This window comes from Ranitomeya variabilis, chromosome 2 (genome assembly GCF_051348905.1).
Source record: "Ranitomeya variabilis isolate aRanVar5 chromosome 2, aRanVar5.hap1, whole genome shotgun sequence".
Lineage (NCBI taxonomy): Eukaryota > Metazoa > Chordata > Amphibia > Anura > Dendrobatidae > Ranitomeya > Ranitomeya variabilis.
In genome coordinates, this window is record NC_135233.1 from 416,999,488 (window position 1) to 417,024,854 (window position 25,367).

At 46.1% G+C, this 25,367-nt stretch overlaps 1 protein-coding gene across 12 annotated transcripts in view; it reads left to right on the forward strand.

Moving 5' to 3' along the window:
• The window catches only part of SOX6 (SRY-box transcription factor 6), a 739,261-nt gene that overhangs the window by 2,864 nt on the left and 711,030 nt on the right, over positions 1-25,367 (forward strand). The window contains exon 1 of one of the 12 annotated variants that reach the window (XM_077286594.1): positions 1-118. This exon is cut by the window's left edge and continues 126 nt beyond it. The exons of 6 other annotated variants lie outside the window; for them this stretch is intronic. The gene's annotated coding sequence lies outside the window, so the exon portion shown is untranslated. Of the gene's footprint in view, positions 119-468; positions 516-14,065; positions 14,085-25,367 lie in introns of those variants that run through there. 5 more of the 12 variants (XM_077286589.1, XM_077286583.1, XM_077286590.1 and 2 more) reach the window with 5 other exon arrangements.

Genomic DNA, 25,367 nt, shown 5'->3' on the forward strand with positions numbered 1-25,367 from the left:
GGTGCTCTGAGGACAATGGAGGACAGGGCACTGTTGTGACTGCCGGCCTGGGGGTCACAGATTAATACATTCCTCGGGGTGGTTCCTGCTCGCACATCCTGTCGTGTGGCGATAAGAGGTGAGCGCTGTCACTGCCGCCGACTCTCCTGCACCAGGTTCTCACAGTTTTTCTTATGAAATAGTTTTTTTTTTATTGTTTATTTTCACTTCTCTTTTGGAAGCCCTGTGGCCACCTTGGGGCTTGCAGTGAGCCGTCGCTTGACGTGGTGATAATAGCATTGCTGATTGGTGGTATTGAGATGTTGGTAGAGGCCGGCGGTGCTGCCGCCATCTCTTTGTGATGCGCAGATGGTACGGGCATTGTACCCCCGCCGCTCCTCTAGACACAACTTTCTAAGTTCCATTGCATTCTTGTGTGTAGAGGAATCTCTTGGCCTGGACTCCTGTAGGGTGAAGCTGATCCACTAATGGTATTTTGTTTTCACCAGTTGCTGAACTGGAAGTTCCCTCATAAGGTAAGGTGGCACTGGGTTTGTAAGGGGCTTTAAAATGCCACATGTAAAATTAGACTGCCAATTCAGCGAATTGTATCCATTGCTAAACTGGGATCTACTTCTGTGTGTCCTCTCTCAATAGCCGGATTCAGAATTAGCCGCTTCAACTACGGTACTTAAACTGCAGAGTCAAATTTAGAATAGACAGAGGAGGGTCGGCAGGAAAACAAAGATTCTTTTTTTGTGAGCTGTAGTGGGGGAGAGCAGAAAAACTCAAGTCCCTTAGAAAACGGAGGCCGCAGAGCGAGCGGTGATGAACATAAAAGCTATTGAGTGGTGTGCAGGCCTCGGGGTCCGCTCTGCTCCTCGCCCCTCTTATTACTAGTATTTCACATTATCGCGCACGCTGTCCTTACTGTAGTGCTGTGCTCTCTCCGTGCGGATTGCTGCTTTCTTGGGGCTGCTGAACTTTCTGGGTTTTGAGGTGGAAGTTTCTCCGATGACAGAGACTGAACACTTTTCTTCACATTTGTTAAGATCTCGATTAATAAAAGTCAGAAGGTTGCGACCTAGCGTCAGGGACATCTGCAGCAATTCTCGGCTCGGTAGGAAACCCTCTTAGGATCAGATTAGCACAAAGAACTTTACATTTGTAGGTATGTCGTATTCCCTGTGTGCCACCACCGACTGCTGACTTTAATGCGTCTTCCAAGGAAATAGTCCGCCTGTGCCGCGTCATTAACTCTTCCGCAACCTCCTGGCACAAGGCACGGAACATGTTAACAAATATTGCAAATGAAGTGACGGGGTCAATAGCTTCTTAACACCGCCGTGGTCCTTTCACTTGCAGGAAAGTGCCGTTTATTTTTTTTCTGCAGCCAAGGAATATTCTAATCTCCTCGGAAATCTCTCGAGGAGGACAGATGTGCCCTCGGCTGCTCAGGGAGATCTGTCAGAAACAAATTCCCTCTGCTCTGTTGTGCAGGGAGCCGCTGCCAGCAAAGAAGGGGTTAACTAGTGTGCGCCAGAGCAAGCCATTATTAGGCATCTTATTGAGGTGGCAGGAATGCCCTAGCCGTATAGATGGCTGTGGATCAGGGGCTCATGCCTCTACACCACTCCACGGCTCTCTGCTTGCTTTTCCACGATATTTGGCTTCAAGCAGCGTAAAAACGAAATCTATGTGTAAATCAGAAAAATACAAAAACGTCTTCCACGTTTATCTGTAGATTGTCAGACATAAAATTCAGCTGATAAATCTAGACAAAGATAAATTCTGCAAATTGAATAAAAAATGTGCCTCTGATTTTGCAATTATTTTTCATTATGTCTAATAGTACAAATATATAACTACAATAGTAAATATTCTAGCTATAACGTCTGTAGGATATGCTACAAATGTGTAATAGGATGATACAGAACTGTAGATATTTTATATAGAATGAAATTAACTGGCAGTTTTTTATAAGTGAGTGAATTGTACTTTCCTAATATCGGAGAATTCTAATTTTTGACATCTATAAATTATAATTATCTCCATAGTTTGTAATTGTAACATTAGTGTCTGTATATACCGTAATGGAGCTATATGTATCTCTGAATAATCCCCGTTCTGTACAAACTTACTGTAGGACGGGTGCAGAGACGGATCAAATGCACAGAAAGAGTTACTGCCTATAAATTAAAGGGCAGAATTGAGATAATGATATTTCTTCACTACAAATGTCTCCTAAAGACACAAATCTGAATAAACCGATGAAAACAGCTACTGTACATAAAATTTCTGAAGGAGACATTAAGAGATGGAAAAAAAGCATCATGCCTGCCAGGGAGGCATAAAGGAGGCAATATAGAAGCAAAAGATGTGTCGACACAAGGAGCAGAGAAGGAGTCTATAACGAAATGGAACTGCAAACAGAGGAATGAGAGAAGGGAAGGGATCATGGAGCTATAGGGTGGAAAACAGGAACGATACAGACAAAGTCAGTGAGCAGAAAGGATAAAATAAAGAAGCAAAAAATAGTTATAGAAAGACACAATAGAGAAAATATGCAGTATTAGAATGGAGCAGATAAAAGAACAGTGGAGAAAATTAAAATAGAGCAGGTTGGATGAAGAAGCGATGAAGCAAAAATAAGACTATGCAGGTGAGACGTTTCTAGGAAGAAGAGATGGAAAAACTATGAACACAAGAATCAATTGTTATAGGAAGGAATAATGGTGATGTAAATATTACGATGGAGCACACGAAGGAATCATGGAGAAAATGGCATTAGGACGATGGAATAGATGAAGGAGCAGAGATGGTATAGGCAGAAGAGATGGAGAGAAAAATAACAATCAGCAAATCTTTCCCGAATGTAAACGTGCCAGTGATACCCATGCGGACAAGTAAAATGCTCATTTGTTGGGTGATCGAATCGTTTATTCTGGCAGAAATCTTCGTTATCCGCAGCAAATCACCCTGTGAAACTTGCTGTGAATAGGGGATACCATGAATCGTGCTAATGATTGCCGTGTTCCCACCTCAGATGGACAAGTCACTGTATCGGGAGCTACTGACATTACTGCCGGGATCAGAGGGTTCATTAATACGTTATATCTCCATATAGCACTATGTTATCGATAACCTGGCACCGGATTACGCTGGGTAATGTGCTGCCCATAACAATTATTTTTATGCTGGCATAACGACCATCGGCACGTTTACGCCGTCTGATTTTCAGGAACGCTTGTTTACCGATTGTCGGCTACTCTAAATTTGTCAGCCAGTGTAATCAGGCCAGTAAATAAGCACCAGCCGACTTTTATTCAGGCTATCGCCACTCGTTAACGGGACGTTAATGAGGTGCGTAAAAAAGCAGAGCTGGCTATAGGAAGGAGCGATGGAGAGAAAAATAGGGCGATGGAGCAGATGGAAAAAGACAAGATGGTTAAAGGAAGGAACAGTATAGAAACCACAATAAAATGATGGGACAAGATGATTATAAGGAATGATGAGAAAAAAATAGGATGACGTGTTAAAGAAACAGTAGAGATGTTATAGGAAGGAGTGATTCAGGAAAAAATACCACAATGGAGCCAATGAATAGGTAGGGAGAGTTCTACAAGAAACTTACAAGGAGGAAAAAAATAGGACAACGGAGTGGACTAACAGTAAGGTAGTGATACTAAGTGGCATTAGAGAAGAGAGTGAGATACATGAAGGAGCAGAGATCATTCTAGGAAAGTAATGGCGACAGAGATGAATAGGATAATTCAGCAGACGAAAACATGGGAGTAGGAAGTAGCAGAAGAGAGTAAAATAAGGCGATGGAACAGACGAATGAACAGGAATGGTTAAAAATCAAACACCCGCGGAAATATAAGCCGATAACTGCTGTTCGGGGTTCTTTCTGCCTTGGCATAAAGAGGGCACATAAAGAGGGCAGTCACTCTTTAAAAGAATGCAATAGAGAAAGAAACGAGACGCTGGTACTGATACAAGATACAAAACTTCACTCTTGGGGAGGAGAACGATACCAATAAATAATGTGGTGCAGAAATGAGCAAAAGACAGGGATGAGCTGACGGAACAGATCGTTTAGAAGAGGATGGAATCATGGAGCAAATAAGAAAGCAGGATGAAGATATAGAGAAATGGGCAAGCTGATTACACAGATAGCGGTGGAGAATGATTAACGAACGGAGAGGAGCTGAGAAGGATGAATAGAAATGTCACTGTTCAGCAGCAACTTAAAGGAGGATGTTTAAGAAGGATGGGATGTTTAAGCTGGTGAAAAAACAATGATGGAAGAAAGAAATTTAGAGAAAAAGGCAAGACGCTACATAAATGAAGGAAGGAAATTTGGGAAAGGAAGGAGAAGGGTGAGGAAACTTGGGAGCATGGAGGAAGGAGAAGGATGAGGAAACTTGGGAGCATAGAGGAATGAGAAGGATGTGGAAATTTGGGAAAGGAAGGAGAAGGATGAGGAAACTTAGGAGCATAGAGGAAGGAGAAGGATGAGGAAACTTGGGAGCATAGAGGAAGGAGAAGGATGAGAAAACTTGGGAGCCCAGAGGAATGAGAAGGATGTGGAAATTTGGATAAGGAAGGAGAAGGATGAGGAAACTTGGGAGCATAGAGGAAGGAGAAGGATGAGGAAACTTGGGAGCATAGAGGAAGGAGAAGGATGAGAAAACTTGGGAGCCCAGAGGAATGAGAAGGATGAGGAGATTTGGGAGCCTAGAGGAAGGAGAAGGATGAGGAAACTTGGGAGGCCAGAGGAAGGAGAAGGATGAGGAAACGTGGGAGCCCAGATGAAGGAAAAGGATAAGGAAACTTGGGAGCATAGAGGAAGGAGAAGGATGAGGAAACTTGGGAGCCTAGAGGAAGGAGAAGGATGAGGAAACTTGGGAGCCCAGAGGAAGAGAAGGATGAGGAAACTTGGGAGCCTAGAGGAAGGAAAAGGATAAGGAAACTTGGGAGCTTAGAGGAAGGAGAAGGATGAGGAAACTTGGGAGCCTAGAGGAAGGAGAAGGATGAGGAAACTTGGGAGCCTAGAGGAAGGAGAAGGATGAGGAAACTTGGGAGCCCAGAGGAAGAGAAGGATGAGGAAACTTGGGAGCCTAGAGGAAGGAAAAGGATAAGGAAACTTGGGAGCTTAGAGGAAGGAGAAGGATGAGGAAACTTGGGAGCCTAGATGGAGGAAAAAGATAAGGAAACTTGGGAGCCTAGAGGAAGGAGAAGGATGAGGAAACTTGGGAGTCCAGAGGAAGGGAAATGATGAAGGAACTTGGGAGCCTAGATGAAGGAGAAGGAGTATTATGATTTATTATTATAGCGCCATTTATTCCATGGCGCTTTACATGTGAAAAGGGGTATACATAATAAAACTGAGTACAGTAATCGAGGATGAGAAAACTTGGAAGCCCAGAAGAAGGAGAAGAATGAGGAAACATGAGAACCTAGAAGAAGGATGAGGAAATATGTTAGCTCAGAGGAAGGAGAGCGGTGAGGAAACATGGGGGCCCAGAGGAAGGATAAGAGGTTTGTCCAAAATTAATTTGCGCTGTAAAAAACTGAGATGATGGACAGTTGGAACTTGTCAGATGAATAGGTTGGGAAAAATAAACTTTGACGTGCAACTCATTTATAGGGGTAGAACGGGCGAGGTTTTTAGATGTTATTGTGACCAATTAGTATCTGCCAGTGATAAGGTGGCTGTGTCCAGGCGTTCTGTAGGCCGTGGTCATTATACCATGCAGATCACCCAGCGATCGTCTTTCAGATCCCATTTTGGAGCTGCACTGCTTGTCTCATTGTGTGTTATTAGCCGTGTGCGGTGCCGGTGGCTGCTCATCTGAAGCATTTACGGCTCTTGTAGAAGTTTATTACACGTTACTGGAAGCATGTTATAATACAAAAACAAGGATCGCCAGCAATGTTCTGCCCCGAGGCCACGACTGCTGCCTTGTCTATTAGGCCTTGTTAATAAAAGCTGCGGTTGTCTTTCCTCCACGTATTGTCATTTATTCCAGCTGCTGAGAGCAGAACGCTTCACTCCTTCCCTCATTGTGTGCGAGAAGAGGTGGAATCTTCTACTTTGTGTATCACAAATCTAGGATAAACGTGTAATCAGTCGCTGCTTTTCGATGTGGGATTTAACCCTGTTTCCTCTTGTTCCCCCGTTGCATTTTGTTTTTATTTTGTGGCGTTTTACAGGAACGGCAAAATGTATCAGATTTCTAAAATCTCACACACAAGATGTCCTTTTGACATGTTCACTTTATGGCTGCGGTCACCTGCTCCATTCTTGCTGCATTTTTTAATGCACATTACAAGCTGCTTTTTACATAAACATGAAATGCTGTAAGATTTGGGAAGTTTCATGCACTCAGTTTTTTTTCCTGACTGAATTTGAAACCAGCTTTATTAAAATCTACAGCCGGTCAATTCATTCAGTGTTTTTGCAGCGTTTTTTACTCATAGAAAGCAATGAAAAAGTAAAAAATACAATGTTTTTTGCAGCATTTTCAAAATCTTTTATTGACTAAAACTAACTTTATTAAACTTTATACTATATATACACAAAACACACGTAATCCGCACCCAAAAAATTGTGATTTTTATGCAGAGCTTTTGCTGCCAAGAGAACAGATTTTGGCTGCACAAAAAATGCAACAAAAACTATACCACGTGTAAGAAGTTGTCAGCCCCGCCCCCGGTGATGACATCACTGATATGAGACCACACCCCGTATACTCCAGCCTCGCCCCGGTGATGACATCACTGATGAGACCACACCCCTTATACTCCAGCCCCACCCCCAGTGATGGCATCACTGATATGAGACCACACCCCTTATACTCCAGCCTCGCCCCGGTGATGACATCACTGATGAGACCACACCCCTTATACTCCAGCCCCGCCCCCAGTGATGGCATCACTGATATGAGACCACACCCCTTATACTCCAGCCTCGCCCCGGTGATGACATCACTGATGAGACCACACCCCTCATACTCCAGCCCCGCCCCGGTGATGACATCACTGAGACCACACCCTTATACTCCAGCCCCGCCCCCCGTGATGGCATCACTGATATGAGACCACACCCCTTATACTCCAGCCTCGCCCCGGTGATGACATCACTGATGAGCCCCACCCCTTATACTCCAGCCCCGCCCCCGGTGATGAAATCAGTGATATGAGACCACACCCCCTCATACTCCAGCTCCGCCCCCGGTGATGACATAACTGATGAGACCACACCCCTCATAATCCAGCCCCGCCCCCGGTGATGACATCACTTATGAGACCACACCACTCATACTCCAGCCCCGCCCCTGTGATGACATCACTGATATAATAAGACCACACCCCTCATACTTCAGCCCTGCCCCGGTGATGACATCACTGATATGAGACCACACCCCTCATAATCCAGCCCCGCTCCCGGTGATGACATCACTTATGAGACCACACCACTCATACTCCAGCCCCGGTGATGACATCACTGATATAATGATGAGACCACACCCCTCATACTTCAGCCCCACCCCGTGATGACGTCACTGATATAATGTCCGGCTACTCTACCTCTGCTCAGATAGCACTGGATGTAATCACAGCTCTTTCTCGTTACTTGATGTCTGGTTTTTCTAACCAGCTCCAACATACAATTCAAGGATAACGCCATCAAAGATGTTACTAGAACTGCTGCTCCGTTTCCAAGGTCTTTTGTCAAGGACCCCTCGGCATGGAGGAGCGGAGAAGGGGCTTGCATTAATAATAGTTTTTTGTACTCGGGTTATTGGAGCCGACAGTTTTCTTGCTTGTGAGCACAGTGATTTGTTGCTGGTCTCATTGTGGACGGAGCCTCCAGCCAGAGGTCGGCTTTAGGCCGCTCCGGTGACCGTATGGAACAATGGCCCAGATGCGAGCGGCTGCTCGTCCCCCGCATGCGTGATTCTGCTCTGTAATGTGCCCAGAGTAGTGATTGCTGGGATTTGTAATCTTCTTACGCCGACCATCAGCCGTACGCACTGGCACACTGGTTATGAGAGAGACAGAATCTAAAAATAAAATCCAGAAAATCACATTGAATGATTGTTGTTACATGATTAATTTGCATTTTATTGCATGAAATAAGGATTCAATACAATAGAAAAACAGATCTTAATATTTGGTCCAGAAACCTTTTGTTTGCAGTTACAGAGGTCAGATGATTACTGTAGTTGTTGACCAGGTTTGCGCACACTGCAGCAGGGATATTGGCCCCCTCCTCCATACAGATCTTCTCCAGATTTTTCAGGTTTTGGGGCTGTTGCTGGGCAACATTGCGTTTCGGATCCCTTCAAAGATTTTCGAGTGGACCTTGAAATTCATCTTACAGGGCCACTCCTTAGTTGCTGTGGCTGTTGTTTCGGGTCATTGTCATGCTGGAAGACCCAGCCACGACCCATGTTCAATGCACTTACTGAGGGAAGGAGATTGTTGGCCAAAGTCCCATGATTGTTGGCCAAAGTCCCATGATACATGATCCCATCCATCCTCCCTTAAATACGGTGCAGTCGTCCTGCCCTCTTTACAGAAAAGCACCCTCAAAGTATGATGTTTTCCCCCCCATGTTTCCCAGTTGGAACAGTGTTCTTGGGGTGTTACTTATTCTTCCTCCAAACACTGCACGTGGCGTTGATACTAGAAAGCTCTATTTTGGTCTCATCTGACCACATGACCTTCTCTCATTTGTTATCTGGATCATCCAGATGGTCATTGGCGAACCTGTAACGGACCTGGACATGTGGTGGCAGGGGAACCTTGCGTTCCCTGCAGGATTTTAATCCGTGATAGTGTATTGTGTTACTAACGGTGATGTTTGAGACTGTGGTCCCAGCTTTCTTCAGGTCATTGACCAGGTCCTCCAGTGTCGTTCTATGCTGATTCCTGACCTTTCTCAGAATCATCCTTACTCCACGAGGCGACATCTTGCATGGAGCCCCAGACCGAGGAAGATTGACAGTCATCTTGTGTTTCTTCCATTTTCTAAAATATGTAGAATTGAGAGTCCTCATTGGTTGATACCTTTTAATGGCTAACTGAAAAAATGGTAACAAATTGCAGCTTTCCGGACTACTCCGGTCCCTTCATCAGGCATAGACTAATAGAAATTGTGAAGAATCACATATTTATGCACAACATATCACAGAAAAATGCCATAGATACGACAGGTGACGTGAAGCAGAACTACCATTATGTGAGTGATAAACAGTTATGTCCATAAATATTGGAACAGTTCATAGATAAGGAATGTTTTATTGTCCTCTGATTGGGGTCTGGTTTTATGTTATGATGCCTACAAGTCATGTATAGCCAAGCCATCAGATACAATCGTATATGTTCCAACCCCATGGATAGGGATGAACACCTTGTTCGCCTCAGAAAGACCTTTTTGAATCAGGGCTACCATCCAAGAACAATTCAAAACTAAATTACAAGAGCCACCAGAATATCAAGGAATCACCTGCTACATTACAAAGCCAAAGAAGAAAATAACCGGGTGCCTCTAGTAGTCACCTACAATCCAAATCTGGAGGCGCTAAGGGGAGCTGCACGAAAATTACAACCTTTACTACAAAAAGATGCCCGCTTACAATCCATTTTTACAGACCCCCCCACTACTGTGTTTTAGGCAGCCCCCAAATCTAAGAAGCATCATTGTCAGAAGCTCCCTGTCCTCTCCAACAGCTGCAGGAACCTTTCCTTGCAACCCTAAAAAATGTAAAACCTGTCCATTTATAATGACCACGGACAAGATAAAGATCCCCAATTCACATCAGGACTACAAGATACCAGGTACCTTCAGCTGCATCACTTCTAATGTGGTGTACCTAATTATTTGTACTAAATGTCCAACTGGGGGTCTGTATGTGGTCGAGACAGGGCAGAAACTGAGAACAAGGATGAACTCTTATTGCCACACAATAAGAGAAAAAAAGAATGGATGTACCTGTGGCCAAACATTTCTGTCTCCCTGATCATATCATTATGGACATGAAATTACTTGTATTAAAAGGCAACTTCAATCTCAGAGAGACAGAAGAGTCTGGGAATATAAGCTGATGATGACCTTTGACACCTTTGCAGTAATTAATGTGTCGCATAGATTTATGTCTTTTTACATCAATTAAAGGGAACCTGTCACCCCCAAAATCGAAGGTGCACTAAGCCCACCGGCATCAGGGGCTTATCTACAGCATTCTGTAATGCATTCTGTAAATAAGCCCCCGTTGTATCCTGAAAGATGAGAAAAAGAGGTTAGATTATACTCACCCAGGGGCGGTCCCGCTGCGGTCCGATCCGATGGGCGTTGCGGTCCTGTCCGGCGCCTCCCATCTTCTTACCATGACGTCCTCTTCTTGTCTTCACGCTGCGGCTCCGGTGCAGGCGTACTTTATCTCCCTGTTGAGGGCAGAGCAAAGTACTGCAGTGCTGGGCCTCTCTGACCTTTCTCGGCGCCCGCGCACTGCAGTACTTTGCTCTGCCCTCAACAGGACAGATCAGTACGCCTGCGCCGGAGCCGCGTCAGGAAGCAAAGAAGAGGACGTCATCGTAAGAAGATGGGAGGCCCCGGACCGCGACGCCCATTGGACAAGAACCAGGACCACCCCTGGGTGAGTATAATCTAACCTGTTTTTCTCATCTTTCAGGATAAATCGAGGGCTTATCTCCAGCATTACAGAATGCTGGAGATAAGCCCCTGATGCAGGTGGGGTTAGCTCACCTTCGATTTTGGGGGTGACAGGTTCCCTTTAACCCCTTCATGACCTTGGGATTTTCCGTGTTCGTTTTTCGCTCCCCTCCTTCCCAGAGCCATAACTTTTTTATTTTTCCGTCAATATAGCCATGTGAGGGCTTAGTTTTTGCGGGACGAGTTGTACTTTTGAACGACATAATTGGTTTTAGCATGTCGTGTACTAGAAAATGGGGAAAAAAATTCCAAGTGCGGTGAAATTGCAAAAAAAGTGCAGTCCCACACTTGTTTTTTGTTTGGCTTTTTTGCTAAGTTCACTAAATTCTAAAACTGACCTGCCACTATGATTCTCCAGGTCATTACGAGTTCATAGTCACCAAACATGTCTAGGTTCTTTATTTAAGTGGTAAAGAAAAATGCCAAAATTTGTTTTAAAAAAAAAAAAATTGCGCCATTTTCCGTTACCCGTAGCGTCTCCATTTTTCGTGATCTTCAGTCGGGTGAGGGCTTATTTTTTGCGCGCTGATCAGATGTTTTTAATGATACCATTGCCGTTCTTTTGATCGCACGTTATTGCATTTTGGCACACTGGCGTTTTAAACGTCCGAGTGCAATGCGATAAAAAAATCGCATTGCACTCGGACCAATGTTAACATATGGGGCAGCTCCCAGCAGCCGACTTTTTGTCGGCCATTTTCTTCGGTCATAGACACCTAACATGACTAGGTTCTTTTTTATCTAAGTGGTGAAAAAAAAATCCAAACTTTGCTAAAAAAAAAAAAATAAAAAAATAAAAAATCGCCATTTTCCGATACCCGTAGCGTCTCCATTTTTCATGATCTGGGGTCGGTTGAGGGCTTATTTTTTGCGTGCCGAGCTGGCGTTTTTAATGATACCATTTCAGTGCAGATACGTTCTTTTGATCGCCCGTTATTGCATTTTAATGCATTTTTGCGGCGACCAAAAAAACGTAATTCTGGCGTTTCAATTTTTTTTTCTCGCTACGCTGTTTAGCGATCAGGTTAATGCTTTTTTTTTATTGATAGATCGGGCGATTCTGAACGCGGCGATACCAAATATGTGTAGGTTTGATTTTTTTTAATTTTTTTTATTGATTTATTTTGAATGGGGCGAAAGGGGGGTGATTTAAACTTTTATATTTTTTTATTTTTTTCTCATTTTTATTTTTTTTTACTTTTTTTTTTTTACTTTTGCCATGCTTCAATAGTCTCCATGGGAGGCTAGAAGCTGGCACAACGCAATCGGCTCTGCTATATAGCAGCGATCATCAGATCGCTGCTATGCAGCAGAAATGCAGGTGTGCTGTGAGCGCCGACCACAGGGGGGCGCTCACAGTAAACCGGTGATCAGTAACCATAGAGGTCTCAAGGACCTCTATGGTTACTATTTAGAAGCATCGCTGACCCCCGATCATGTGACGGGGGTCAGCAATGCGCTCATTTCCGGCTGCCCGGCCAGAAGCGTCGGTTAAATGCCGCTGTCTGCGTTTGACAGTGGCATTTAACTAGTTAATAGCGGCGGGTGAATCCCTGACATGTCCCGGCTTTGATGCGGGCTCACCGCTGGAGCCCTGCATCAAAGCGGGGGTTCTGACCTCGGACGTACTATCCTGTCCGAGGTCAGAAAGGGGTTAAAGAATTTGCTCCTCAGACCGTGTGGGGGCATCATAAGGCTACTTTCACACTAGCGTTAACTGCAATCCGTCACAATGCGTCGTTTTGCAGAAAAAACGCATCCTGCAAAAGTGCTTGCAGGATGCGTTTTTTCTCCATTGACTAACATCAGCGACGCATTGCGACGGATTGCCACACGTCGCAACCGTCGTGAGACGGTTGCGCCGTGTTGTGGCGGTCCGCCGGGAGCAAAAAACGTTACATGTAATGTTTTTTGCTCCCGACGGTCCGCTTTTTCCGACCGCGCATGCGCGGCCGGAACTCCGCCCCCACCTCCCCGCACTTCCCCGCACCTCACAATGGGGCAGCGGATGCGCTGGAAAAATGCATCCGCTGCCCCCGTTGTGCGGCGGAGACAACGCTAGCGTCAGTGACCTCGGCCCGACATACTGCGATTGGCCGAGCCCGACGCTAGTGTGAAAGTAGCCTAACACAGAACCAGACCTCAATCAGAGGACAATAAAACATTCACACAGCTTATCTATGGCCTGTTCCAATATTTATGGACATGACTGTTTATCACTCACATAATGGTAGTTCTGCTCCATGTCACCTGTCGTATCTACAGCATTTTTCTGTGCTGTGTATAAATGTGATTCTTCAGAATTTCTATTAGTTTTCGCCTGATGAAGGGACCAGAGTAGTCTCGAAAGCTTGCAATTTGTTACCATCTTTTCAGTTAGCCATTAAAAGGTATCAACCACTGAGGATTCTCAATTCTAAATATTTTTCCATCCACTGGCTAACACGGTACCAAGATGTACATCTTTCCTGTTCCATTTTCTAATAATTCTGCCAACAGTTGGTGCCTTCTCACCAAGCTTAGTGCCTGTTGTCCTGTAGCCCATCCCAGCCTTGTGCAGGTCCTTAGACGGCCCTTTGGTCTTGGCCATGGTGGAGAGGTTGGCGTGTGATTAAGGCTATGTCTCCACGTTCAGGATGGCCGGCGGTATCCCCGCCCCCTTTCTGGGACGCGATCATGCCGGATGTGTTAACTCTTCACATCCGGGATGATCGCTCTGTCCCATAGGGCCCTGTGATATGCCTTGCGGGGACGCTGCGTCCCCGCAAGGTGTACGGGCATGCTGCGATCTGAAAAGACGCGCAGCATGTCCGGAGTCGCAGGGCCGCCGCGTGCGGGTTTCCACGCATAGTGGAGACGGGATTTCATAAAATCCCCTCCACTATGCTGGAACATCTGGACGCTGCTTGTTTGACGCTGCAGCTCTGCGCAGCGTCAAACAAGCAGCGTTTCCTGACCGTGGAAACATACCCTAAGTGTGTGGACAGGTGTCTTTTATACAGGTAATGAGAGCAGAGTAGGAGACTTCTTAAAGGAACACTAACAGGTCTGTGAGAGCCAGAATTCTCCTGGTTGGTTGGTGATCAAATACTTATTTCATGCAATAAAATGCAATTTAGTTATGTAATAATCCTACAATGTGATTTTCTGGATTTTATTCTTAGATTCTGTCTGTCACAGGTGAAGTGTACGGTAACAATTACAGACCTCTCCATTCTTTGCAGGTGGGAAAACTTTTACAAATTGGCAGAGTATCCAATAGTTATTGTCCCCACTGTAGATGACCTTCTCCCCAAGGCCTTGTGAGTTGCTGCACATCGATGTTCTGCGAGCAGCAGGCAAGTCACTGATTCCACTGGTAAATATCCGTACACATGGTTCACCCTCTCATGGGTGACAACTGTTGGTAATTTGGGCTACATCTGTGAAACTGGTTCTAGGGGGTCCCTTATCTTTTAGGGGAATTTTACAGACCGCCCTGTCTCTAGGTCCTAGGATCTTATCATTTTAACCCCTTTGAGACCTTGCCCTTTTTCGTTTTTGCATTTCAGTTTGTCACTCCCCTCCTTCCCAGAGCCATAACTTTTTTATTTTTCCGTCAATATGGCCAAGTGAGGGCTTGTTTTTTGTGGGACAAGTTGTACTTTCGAACGACACCATTGGTTTTACCATATCATGTACTCAAAAATGGGGAACAAAATTCCAAGTGCAGTGAAATTGCACAAAGTTTTTCGTTTTTAACATGTTCACCAAATGCTAAAACTGAGCTGCCATTATGATTCTCCAGGTCATTACGAGTTCATAGTCACCAAACATGTCTAGGTTCTTTATTTAAGTGGTAAAGAAAAATGCCAAAATTTGTTTAAAAAAAAAAAATATTGCGCCATTTTCCGTTACCCGTAGCGTCTCCATTTTTCGTGATTTTCAGTCGGGTGAGGGCTTATTTTTTGCGCGCTGATCAGATGTTTTTAATGATACCATTACCGTTCTTTTGATCGCACGTTATTGCATTTTGGACGGCGTCACACTGGCGTTTTAAACGTCCGAGTGCAATGCGATAAAAAATCGCATTTCACTCGGACCAATGTTAACATATGGGGCAGCTCCCAGCAGCCGACTTTTTGTCGGCCGTTTTCTTCGGTCCGAGACAATCGCAGCATGCTGCGATTGTCTCGGACCGAGGAATACTCTGGGTTCACTCGCACCCATATAAGCCTATGGGTGCGAGTGAGACAGCGCACACCACTCGGATATCATCCGAGTGATGTGCGTTATAAGCAGACCCCAGCAATGGAGGAGATGGAGAAATTCTTTTCTCCGATCCTCCCTGTGCGAGAGAATCGGAGCACAGACGCATGACACTCGGCTCCTGCTCTGCTGCGAGCAGGAACCGAGGGTCATTAGCATATCGCATCCGATGCTCTCTCATCGGATGCAATACGCTAGTGTGACGCCGGCCTTTAATGCAATGTTGCAATGACCAAAAAAAGGTTATTCTGGCCTTTTAACTCTTTTTTTCTCGCTACGCCGTTTAGCGATCAGGTTACGGTAATCCTTTTTTTTATTGATAGATCGGGCGATTCTGAACGCGGCGATACCAAATATGTGTAGGTTTGATTTCTTTTTATTGTTTTATTTTGAATGGGGCGAAAGGGGGGTGATTTTAGCTTTTATATATTTTTTTAAATATTTTTAAAAACTTTTTTTTTTCCTCTTGGCATGATTCAATAGACTCCATGGGAGACTAGAAACTGCCACAACCCGATTAGCTCTCCTACATAGAGGAGATGATCAGATCACCTGTATGTAGCAGAATACCTCACTTGCTATAAGTGCCGACCACAGGGTGGCGCTCACTGCAAACCGGAAGTGACAACCATAGCGGACTCCAGGAGACCTCTGGTTGTCATTCCAACCCATCGGTGGCCCGCGATCACGTGATGGAGGTCACCGATGGGCCGATGGCCAGAAGCGTGCGTTAAATGCCGCCGTCAGTTTGACAGCTGCATGTAACATGTTAATAGCCACGGGTGGATCACGATTCAACCCGCAGCTGTTCGGGGCACATGTCAGCTGTTCAAAACAGCTCACGTACTGGAAAAGATGTGGGGTCAGTGCCAGAAGCCACATCAAAGGGAGAGAAGGGACCTGCGCCGTATTAGTATGACACAGGTTCCAAAGGGGTTAAGGGAGTGATGTCCATGGGGGCATATGCCTTAAGGGGGCTGTCCACGGGGGTGTACACCTGGGAAGGGCGCTGTCTGCAGAAGAGTAATGTATAGGTGAATGACGCTGCCTGTGCTTTGTACCAGCTGGCACTGTCCCGATTCTTCGGACTTCTCAGTTTTGATGCTGCTCAGTTATCAGAATATTCTGATCTGTGTTTCCCTTCAAATGCCGATTTACAAATAATCTAGAAAAAATATAAAAAAACCCTTCCAGATGCTTTTCGTGGAGCTGGACTCTAAGCTTCCCAATATATCAGCCTGTGATCCAACAGCTTGGTGTGCGCCCCTGTGAGGCTTCTGTCAGGCAGAGACAGGTACCAGCCCTGATAAAAAGCAGAGAAGTATTTCCAGATTGGCGCTGGCTGAGAGGACTCACATTCTTCTCAGTCCTATTATCAAAAGTAGCGTTCACTCCACTGATCAGCGGCCGGGATAAAGCAGACACAAGGCTGGATTGCTGTACTGCTCTACATGCGAAACCCCATATTCCAGGCTGCACACGGGCAAAATCTACAGCGCTGGATGCTGCTGAACAGTGCACATCTCGTCATTATGTACAGAATGTATGGCCTCTGCACAGTCCTGCCTCATTATATATAGTCATCTCACAGCTCCTATATATGGCCGCTGCACAGTACCAACTCCCATTATATATGGACGCTGCACAATACCAGCTCCCATTATATATAGTCATCTCACAGCTCCTATATATGGCCGCTGCACAGTACCAACTCCCATTATATATGGACGCTGCACAATACCAGCTCCCATTATATATAGTCATCTCACAGCTCCTATATATGGCCGCTGCACAGTACCAACTCCCATTATATATGGACGCTGCACAATACCAGCTCCCATTATATATAGTCATCTCACAGCTCTTATATATGGCCGCTGCACAGTACCAGCTCCCATTATTTGTGGACGCTGCACAATACCAGCTCCCATTATATATAGTCATCTCACAGCTCTTATATATGGCCGCTGCACAGTACCAGCTCCCATTATATATGGACGCTGCACAATACCAGCTCCCATTATATATAGTCATCTCACAGCTCTTATATATGGCCGCTGCACAGTACCAGCTCCCATTATTTATGGACGCTGCACAATACCAGCTCCCATTATATATAGTCATCTCACAGCTCTTATATATGGCCGCTGCACAGTACCAGCTCCCATTATATATAGTCATCTCACAGCTCTTATTATATATGGCCTCTGCACAGTTCTGCCTCATTATATATAGTCATCTCACAGCTCTTATATATGGCCGCTGCACAGTACCAGCTCCCCTTATATATGGATGCTGCACAATACCAGCTCCCATTATATATAGTCATCTCACAGCTCTTATTATATATGGCCTCTGCACAGTCCTGCCTCCTTATATATACACCATGTGCAGAATTATTCGGCAAGTTGTATTTTGATCACACGATACTTTTTATACATGTTGTCCTACTCCAAGCTGTTGAGGCTTGAGAGCCAACTACCAATTAAGTAAATCAGGTGATGTGCATCTCTGTAATGAGGAGCGGTGTTGTCTAATGACACAAAACCCTATATAAGGTGTGCTTAATTATTAGGCAACTTCCTTTCCTTTGGCAAAATGGGTCAGAAGAGAGATTTGACGGACTCTGAAAAGTTCAAAATTGTGAGATGTCTTGCAGAGGGATGCAGCAGTCCTGAAATTGCGAAACTGTACAGTGTCTATGTATAATGAGAGGCGGTACTGTGCATAATGATGCGGTACTGTACAGTGTCCATCTATAATGAGGCAGTACTGTGCAGTGTCCATCTATAATGAGAGGCGGTACTGTGCATAATGAGGCCGCCTCATTATATATAGACACTGTACAGTATCGCCTCTCATTATGCACAGTACCGCCTCTCATCTATATATATAATTGTCTAAGGGTTTTTCCGTCTGTCTGTCTGTCTGTCTGTCTGTCTGTCTGTCTGTCTTTCTGTCTGTCTGTCTGTCTTTCTGTCTGTCTGTCTGTCTGTCTGTCTGTCTGTCTGTCTGTCCTGGAAATCATACCTTATATGGAGTGGTCGGCGGTTTGTAGACCATACCTTATATGGAGTGGTCGGCGGTTTGTAGACCATACCTTATATGGAGTGGTCGGCGGTTTGTAGACCATACCTTATATGGAGTGGTCGGCGGTTTGTAGACCATACCTTATATGGAGTGGTCGGCGGTTTGTAGACCATACCTTATATGGAGTGGTCGGCGGTTTGTAGACCATACCTTATATGGAGTGGTCGACGGTTTGTAGGCCATCTATCCCACGTCTCTGATTGGTCGAGGCCGCCAGGCCTCGACCAATCAGCGACGGGCACAGCATGGCGACGATGATGTCATAATGGAAATCCCGCGTCTCTGATTGGTCGAGGCCGCCAGGCCTCGACCAATCAGCAATGGGCACAGTATCGACGTAGATGTCATAATGGTTGCCATGGCGACGATGATGTCATAAAGGTTGCCGACCAATCAGCGACGGGCACAGTCTGCTGCGAATTCTGGAATCATCATTGTCCATATACTACAGGGACATGCATATTCTAGAATACCCGATGCGTTAGAATCGGGCCACAGTCTAGTTATGTATATATATATATATATATATATATATATATATATATATTAGACACTGTACAGTACCGCCTCTCATTATGCACAGTACCGCCTCATTATATATAGACACTGTACAGTACCGCCTCTCATTATGCACAGTACCGCATCTCATTATATATATATATAGACACTGTACAGTACCGCCTCTCATTATGTATAGACACTGTACAGTACCGCCTCTCATTATGCACAGTACCGCCTCTCATTATATATAGACACTGTACAGTACCGCCTCTCAATATATATATATATATATATATATATATATATATATATATATATATAGACACTGTACAGTACCGCCTCTCATTATGCACAGTACCGCCTCATTATATATAGACACTGTACAGTACCGCCTCTCATTATGCACAGTACCGCCTCTCATTATCTATATATATAATTGTCTAAGGGTTTTTCCGTCTGTCTGTCTGTCTGTCTGTCTGTCTGTCTGTCTGTCTGTCCTGGAAATAACTCCATATAAGGTATGGTCTACAAACAGGATACCTTATATGGAGTGGTCGGCGGTTTGTAGACCATACCTTATATGGAGTGGTCGGCGGTTTGTAGACCATACCTTATATGGAGTGGTCGGCGGTTTGTAGACCATACCTTATATGGAGTGGTTGGCGGTTTGTAGACCATACCTTATATGGAGTGGTCGACGGTTTGTCGGGCGGCCTCGACCAATCAGAGATGGGCACAGCATGGCGACGATGATGTCATAATGGTTGCCATGGCGACGATGATGTCATAAAGGTTGCCTCGACCAATCAGCGACGGGCACAGTCTGCCGCGAATCACATACTACGGGGACATGCATATTCTAGAATACCCGATGCGTTAGAATCGGGCCACAATCTAGTATATATATATCTATATATATAATTGTCTAAGGGTTTTTCCGTCTGTCTGTCTGTCTGTCTGTCTGTCTGTCTGTCTGTCTTTCTGTCTGTCTGTCTGTCTGTCTGTCTGTCCTGGAAATCACTCCATATAAGGTATGGTCTACAAACAGGATACCTTATATGGAGTGGTCGGCCGTTTGTAGACCATACCTTATATGGAGTGGTCGGCGATTTGTAGACCATACCTTATATGGAGTGGGCGGTTTGTAGACCATACCTTATATGGAGTGGTCGGCGGTTTGTAGACCATACCTTATATGGAGTGGTCGATGGTTTGTCGGGCGGCCTCGACCAATCAGAGACGGGCACAGCATGGCGACGATGATGTCATAATGGTTGCCATGGCGACGATGATGTCATAAAGGTTGCCTCGACCAATCAGCGACGGGCACAGTCTGCCGCGAATCACATACTACGGGGACATGCATATTCTAGAATACCCGATGCGTTAGAATCGGGCCACAGTCTAGTATATATATATATATATATATAGACACTGTACAGTACCACCTCTCATTATGTATAGACACTGTACAGTACCGCCTCTCATTATGCACCGTACCGCCCCATTATATATAGACACTGTACAGTACCGCCTCTCATTATATATATATATATATATATATAGACACTGTACAGTACCGCCTCTCATTATGCACAGTACCGCCTCATTATATATAGACACTGTACAGTACCGCCTCTCATTATGTATAGACACTGTACAGTACCGCCTCTCATTATGTAGACACTGTACAGTACCGCCTCTCATTATATATAGACACTGTACAGTACCGCCTCTCATTATGCACAGTACCGCCTCTCATTATATATAGACTCTGTACAGTACCGCCTCTCATTATGCACAGTACCACCTCTTATTATATATAGACACTGTACAGTACTGCCTCTCATTATATATAGACACTGTACAGTACCGCCCCTCATTATAGATGGACACTGTACAGTACCGCCCCTCATTATGCACAGTACCGCCCCTCATTATAGATGGACACTGTACAGTACCACCTCTCATTATAGATGGACGTTGTACAGTACCGCCTCTCATTATAGATGGACACTGTACAGTACCGCCCCTCATAGATGGACACTGTACAGTACCGCCCCCCGTTATGCACAGTACCGCCCCTCATTATAGATGGACACTGTACAGTACCGCCTCTCATTATAGATGGACGCTGTACAGTACCGCCGAGATGGACGCTGTACAGTACCGCCTCATTATAGATGGACACTGTACAGTACCGTCCCTCATTATAGATGGACACCACTGTACAGTACCGCCCCTCATTATGCACAGTACCACCCCTCATTATAGATGGACACTGTACAGTACCGCCCCTCATTATAGATGGACACTGTACAGTACTGCCCCTCTTTATGCACAGTACCACCCCTCATTATAGATGGACACTGTACAGTACCGCCCCTCATTATGCACAGTACCACCCCTCATTATAGATGGACACTGTACAGTACCGCCCCTCATTATAGATGGACACTGTACAGTACTGCCCCTCTTTATGCACAGTACCGCCCCTCATTATGCACAGTACCACCCCTCATTATAGATGGACACTGTACAGTACCGCCCCTCATTATAGATGGACACTGTACAGTACTGCCCCTCTTTATGCACAGTACCGCCCCTCATTATAGATGGACACTGTACAGTACCGCCCCTCATTATGCACAGTACCGCCCCTCATTATAGATGGACACTGTACAGTACCGCCCCTCATTATGCACAGTACCGCCCCTCATTGTGCACAGTACCGCCCCTCATTATAGATGGACACTGCACAGTACCGCCCCTCATTATAGATGGACACTGTACAGTACCGCCCCTCATTATGCACAGTACCGCCCCTCATTATAGATGGACGCTGCACAGTACCGCCCCTCATTGTGCACGGTACCGCCCCTCATTGTGCACAGTACCGCCCCTCATTGTGCACAGTACCGCCCCTCATTGTGCACAGTACCGCCCCTCATTGTGCACAGTACCGCCCCTCATTATAGATGGACACTGCACAGTACCGCCCCTCATTGTGCACAGTACCGCCCCTCATTATAGATGGACGCTGTACAGTACCGCCCCTCATTGTGCACAGTACCGCCCCCTCATTGTGCACAGTACCGCCCCTCATTATAGATGGACACTGCACAGTACCGCCCCTCATTGTGCACAGTACCGCCCCTCATTGTGCACAGTACCGCCCCTCATTATATATGGACGCTGTACAGTACCGCCCCTCATTGTGCACAGTACCGCCCCTCATTATAGATGGACACTGTACAGTACCGCCTCTCATTATAGATGGACGCTGTACAGTACCGCCTAGATGGACGCTGTACAGTACCGCCTCTCATTATAGATGGACACCACTGTACAGTACCGCCCCTCATTATGCACAGTACCGGCCCTCATTATAGATGGACACTGTACAGTACTGCCCCTCTTTATGCACAGTACCGCCCCTCATTATAGATGGACACTGTACAGTACCGCCCCTCATTATGCACAGTACCGCCCCTCATTATAGATGGACGCTGTACAGTACCGCCCCTCATTGGGCACAGTACCGCCCCTCATTGGGCACAGTACCGCCCCTCATTGTGCACAGTACCGCCCCTCATTATAGATGGACACTGCACAGTACCGCCCCTCATTATAGATGGACACTGTACAGTACTGCCCCTCTTTATGCGCAGTACCGCCCCTCATTATAGATGGACACTGTACAGTACCGCCCCTCATTATGCACAGTACCGCCCCTCATTGTGCACAGTACCGCCCCTCATTATAGATGGACACTGCACAGTACCGCCCCTCATTGTGCACAGTACCGCCCCTCATTATAGATGGACGCTGTACAGTACCGCCCCTCATTGTGCACAGTACCGCCCCTCATTGTGCACAGTACCGCCCCTCATTGTGCACAGTACCACCCCTCATTATAGATGGACACTGTACAGTACCGCCCCTCATTGTGCACAGTACCGCCCCTCATTATAGATGGACACTGTACAGTACCGCCTCATTATAGATGGACGCTGTACAGTACCGCCCCTCATTATAGATGGACACCACTGTACAGTACCGCCCCTCATTATGCACAGTACCGCCCCTCATTGTGCACAGTACCGCCCCTCATTATAGATGGACACTGTACAGTACCGCCTCTCATTATAGATGGACGCTGTACAGTACCGCCCCTCATTATAGATGGACACCACTGTACAGTACCGCCCCTCATTATGCACAGTACCGCCCCTCATTATAGATGCACGCTGTACAGTACCGCCTCTCATTATAGATGGACGCTGTACAGTACCGCCTAGATGGACGCTGTACAGTACCGCCTCTCATTATAGATGGACACCACTGTACAGTACCGCCCCTCATTATGCACAGTACTGGCCCTCATTATAGATGGACACTGTACAGTACTGCCCCTCTTTATGCACAGTACCGCCCCTCATTATAGATGGACACTGTACAGTACCGCCCCTCATTATGCACAGTACCGCCCCTCATTATAGATGGACGCTGTACAGTACCGCCCCTCATTATGCACAGTACCGCCCCTCATTGGGCACAGTACCGCCCCTCACTGTGCACAGTACCGCCCCTCATTATAGATGGACACTGCACAGTACCGCCCCTCATTATAGATGGACACTGTACAGTACTGCCCCTCTTTATGCGCAGTACCGCCCCTCATTATAGATGGACACTGTACAGTACCGCCCCTCATTATGCACAGTACCGCCCCTCATTATAGATGGACGCTGTACAGTACCGCCCCTCATTGTGCACAGTACCGCCCCTCATTGTGCACAGTACCGCCCCTCATTATAGATGGACACTGCACAGTACCGCCCCTCATTGTGCACAGTACCGCCCCTCATTATAGATGGACGCTGTACAGTACCGCCCCTCATTGTGCACAGTACCGCCCCTCATTGTGCACAGTACCACCCCTCATTATAGATGGACACTGCACAGTACCGCCCCTCATTGTGCGCAGTACCGCCCCTCATTATAGATGGACACTGCACAGTACCGCCCCTCATTATGCACAGTACCGCCCCTCATTGTGCACAGTACCGCCCCTCATTGTGCACAGTACCGCCCCTCATTGTGCACAGTACCACCCCTCATTATATATGGACGCTGTACAGTACCGCCCCTCATTGTGCACAGTACCGCCCCTCATTATAGATGGACACTGTACAGTACCGCCTCATTATAGATGGACGCTGTACAGTAACGCCCCTCATTATAGATGGACACCACTGTACAGTACCGCCCCTCATTATGCACAGTACCGGCCCTCATTATAGATGGACACTGTACAGTACTGCCCCTCTTTATGCACAGTACCGCCCCTTATTATAGATGGACACTGTACAGTACCGCCCCTCATTATGCACAGTACCGCCCCTCATTGGGCACAGTACCGCGCCTCATTGTGCACAGTACCGCCCCTCATTATAGATGGTTGCTGTACAGTACCGCCCCTCATTGTGCACAGTACCGCCCCTCATTGTGCACAGTACCACCCCTCATTATAGATGGACACTGCACAGTACCGCCCCTCATTGTGCGCAGTACCGCCCCTCATTATAGATGGACACTGCACAGTACCGCCCCTCATTATGCACAGTACCGCCCCTCATTGGGCACAGTACCGCGCCTCATTGTGCACAGTACCGCCCCTCATTATAGATGGACACTGTACAGTACCGCCCCTCATTATGCACAGTACCGCCCCTCATAGATGGACGCTGTTGTGAATTAGACTTTTTGGCTCCCTCTTGTGGTCACTAGTGATATGACTCTGGGATTGTCTTTCTTCAGTTTGGCACTCACCTGGGTCGTTAGTCCAGGGGTGTCGCTATATAAACTTCCTGGATCCTTAGTCCAGTGCCTGGCATCGTTGTTATCAGATCCTTCTGTTGCTCCTGTCTGCTGGTCCTGGCTCTTGCAAAATTAAGCTAAGTCCTGCTTCTTTGTTTTTTGAGTTACTTGCTTTGCTTCTATTTTTGTCCAGCTTGTACTAAATGTGATTTCTGACCTTGCTGGAAGCTCTAGGGGGCTGGTGTTCTCCCCCCGGCCGTTAGACGGTTCGGGGGTTCTTGAATATCCAGCGTGGATATTTTAATAGGGTTTTTGCTGACCATATAAGTCATCTTACTATATTCTGCTATTAGCTAGTGGGCCTCTCTTTGCTAAATACCTAGCTCATTCTTATGTTTGTCTTTTCCTCTTACCTCACCGTTATTATTTGTTGGGGGCTTGTATCCAACTTTTGGGGTCTTTTCTCTGGAGGCAAGAAAGGTCTTTCTTTTCCCTTCTAGGGTTAGTTAGTTCTCCGGCTGGCGCGAGACGTCTAGAACCAACGTAGGCACGTTCCCCGGCTACTTCTATTTGTGGTGCTAGGATTAGATATATGGTCAGCCCAGTTACCACTGCCCTATGAGCTGGTTTTTTGTGTTTGCAGACTTGGTATTTATTCCTGAGACCCTCTGCCATTGGGGTCATAACAGTATGCCAGGCCTACATTGAATGTTTAATGCATTGCAGAAGTGGGATAATAAGAAAGGAAATTCTGAGGTTTTTTTTTTTTTTTTTTTCCCCTCTCTTCCTCCCCTTTACCTCTGAGTGGCTTGAGCTTGCTGCAGACATGAATGTCCAGACCTTGATTACAAGTGTGGACCAGCTTGCTGCTCGTGTGCAAAGCATACAAGATTTTGTTACCAGTAGTTCTATGTCTGAACCTAAAATACCTATTCCTGAACTGTTTTCTGGAGACCGATTTAAGTTTAGGAATTTCAGG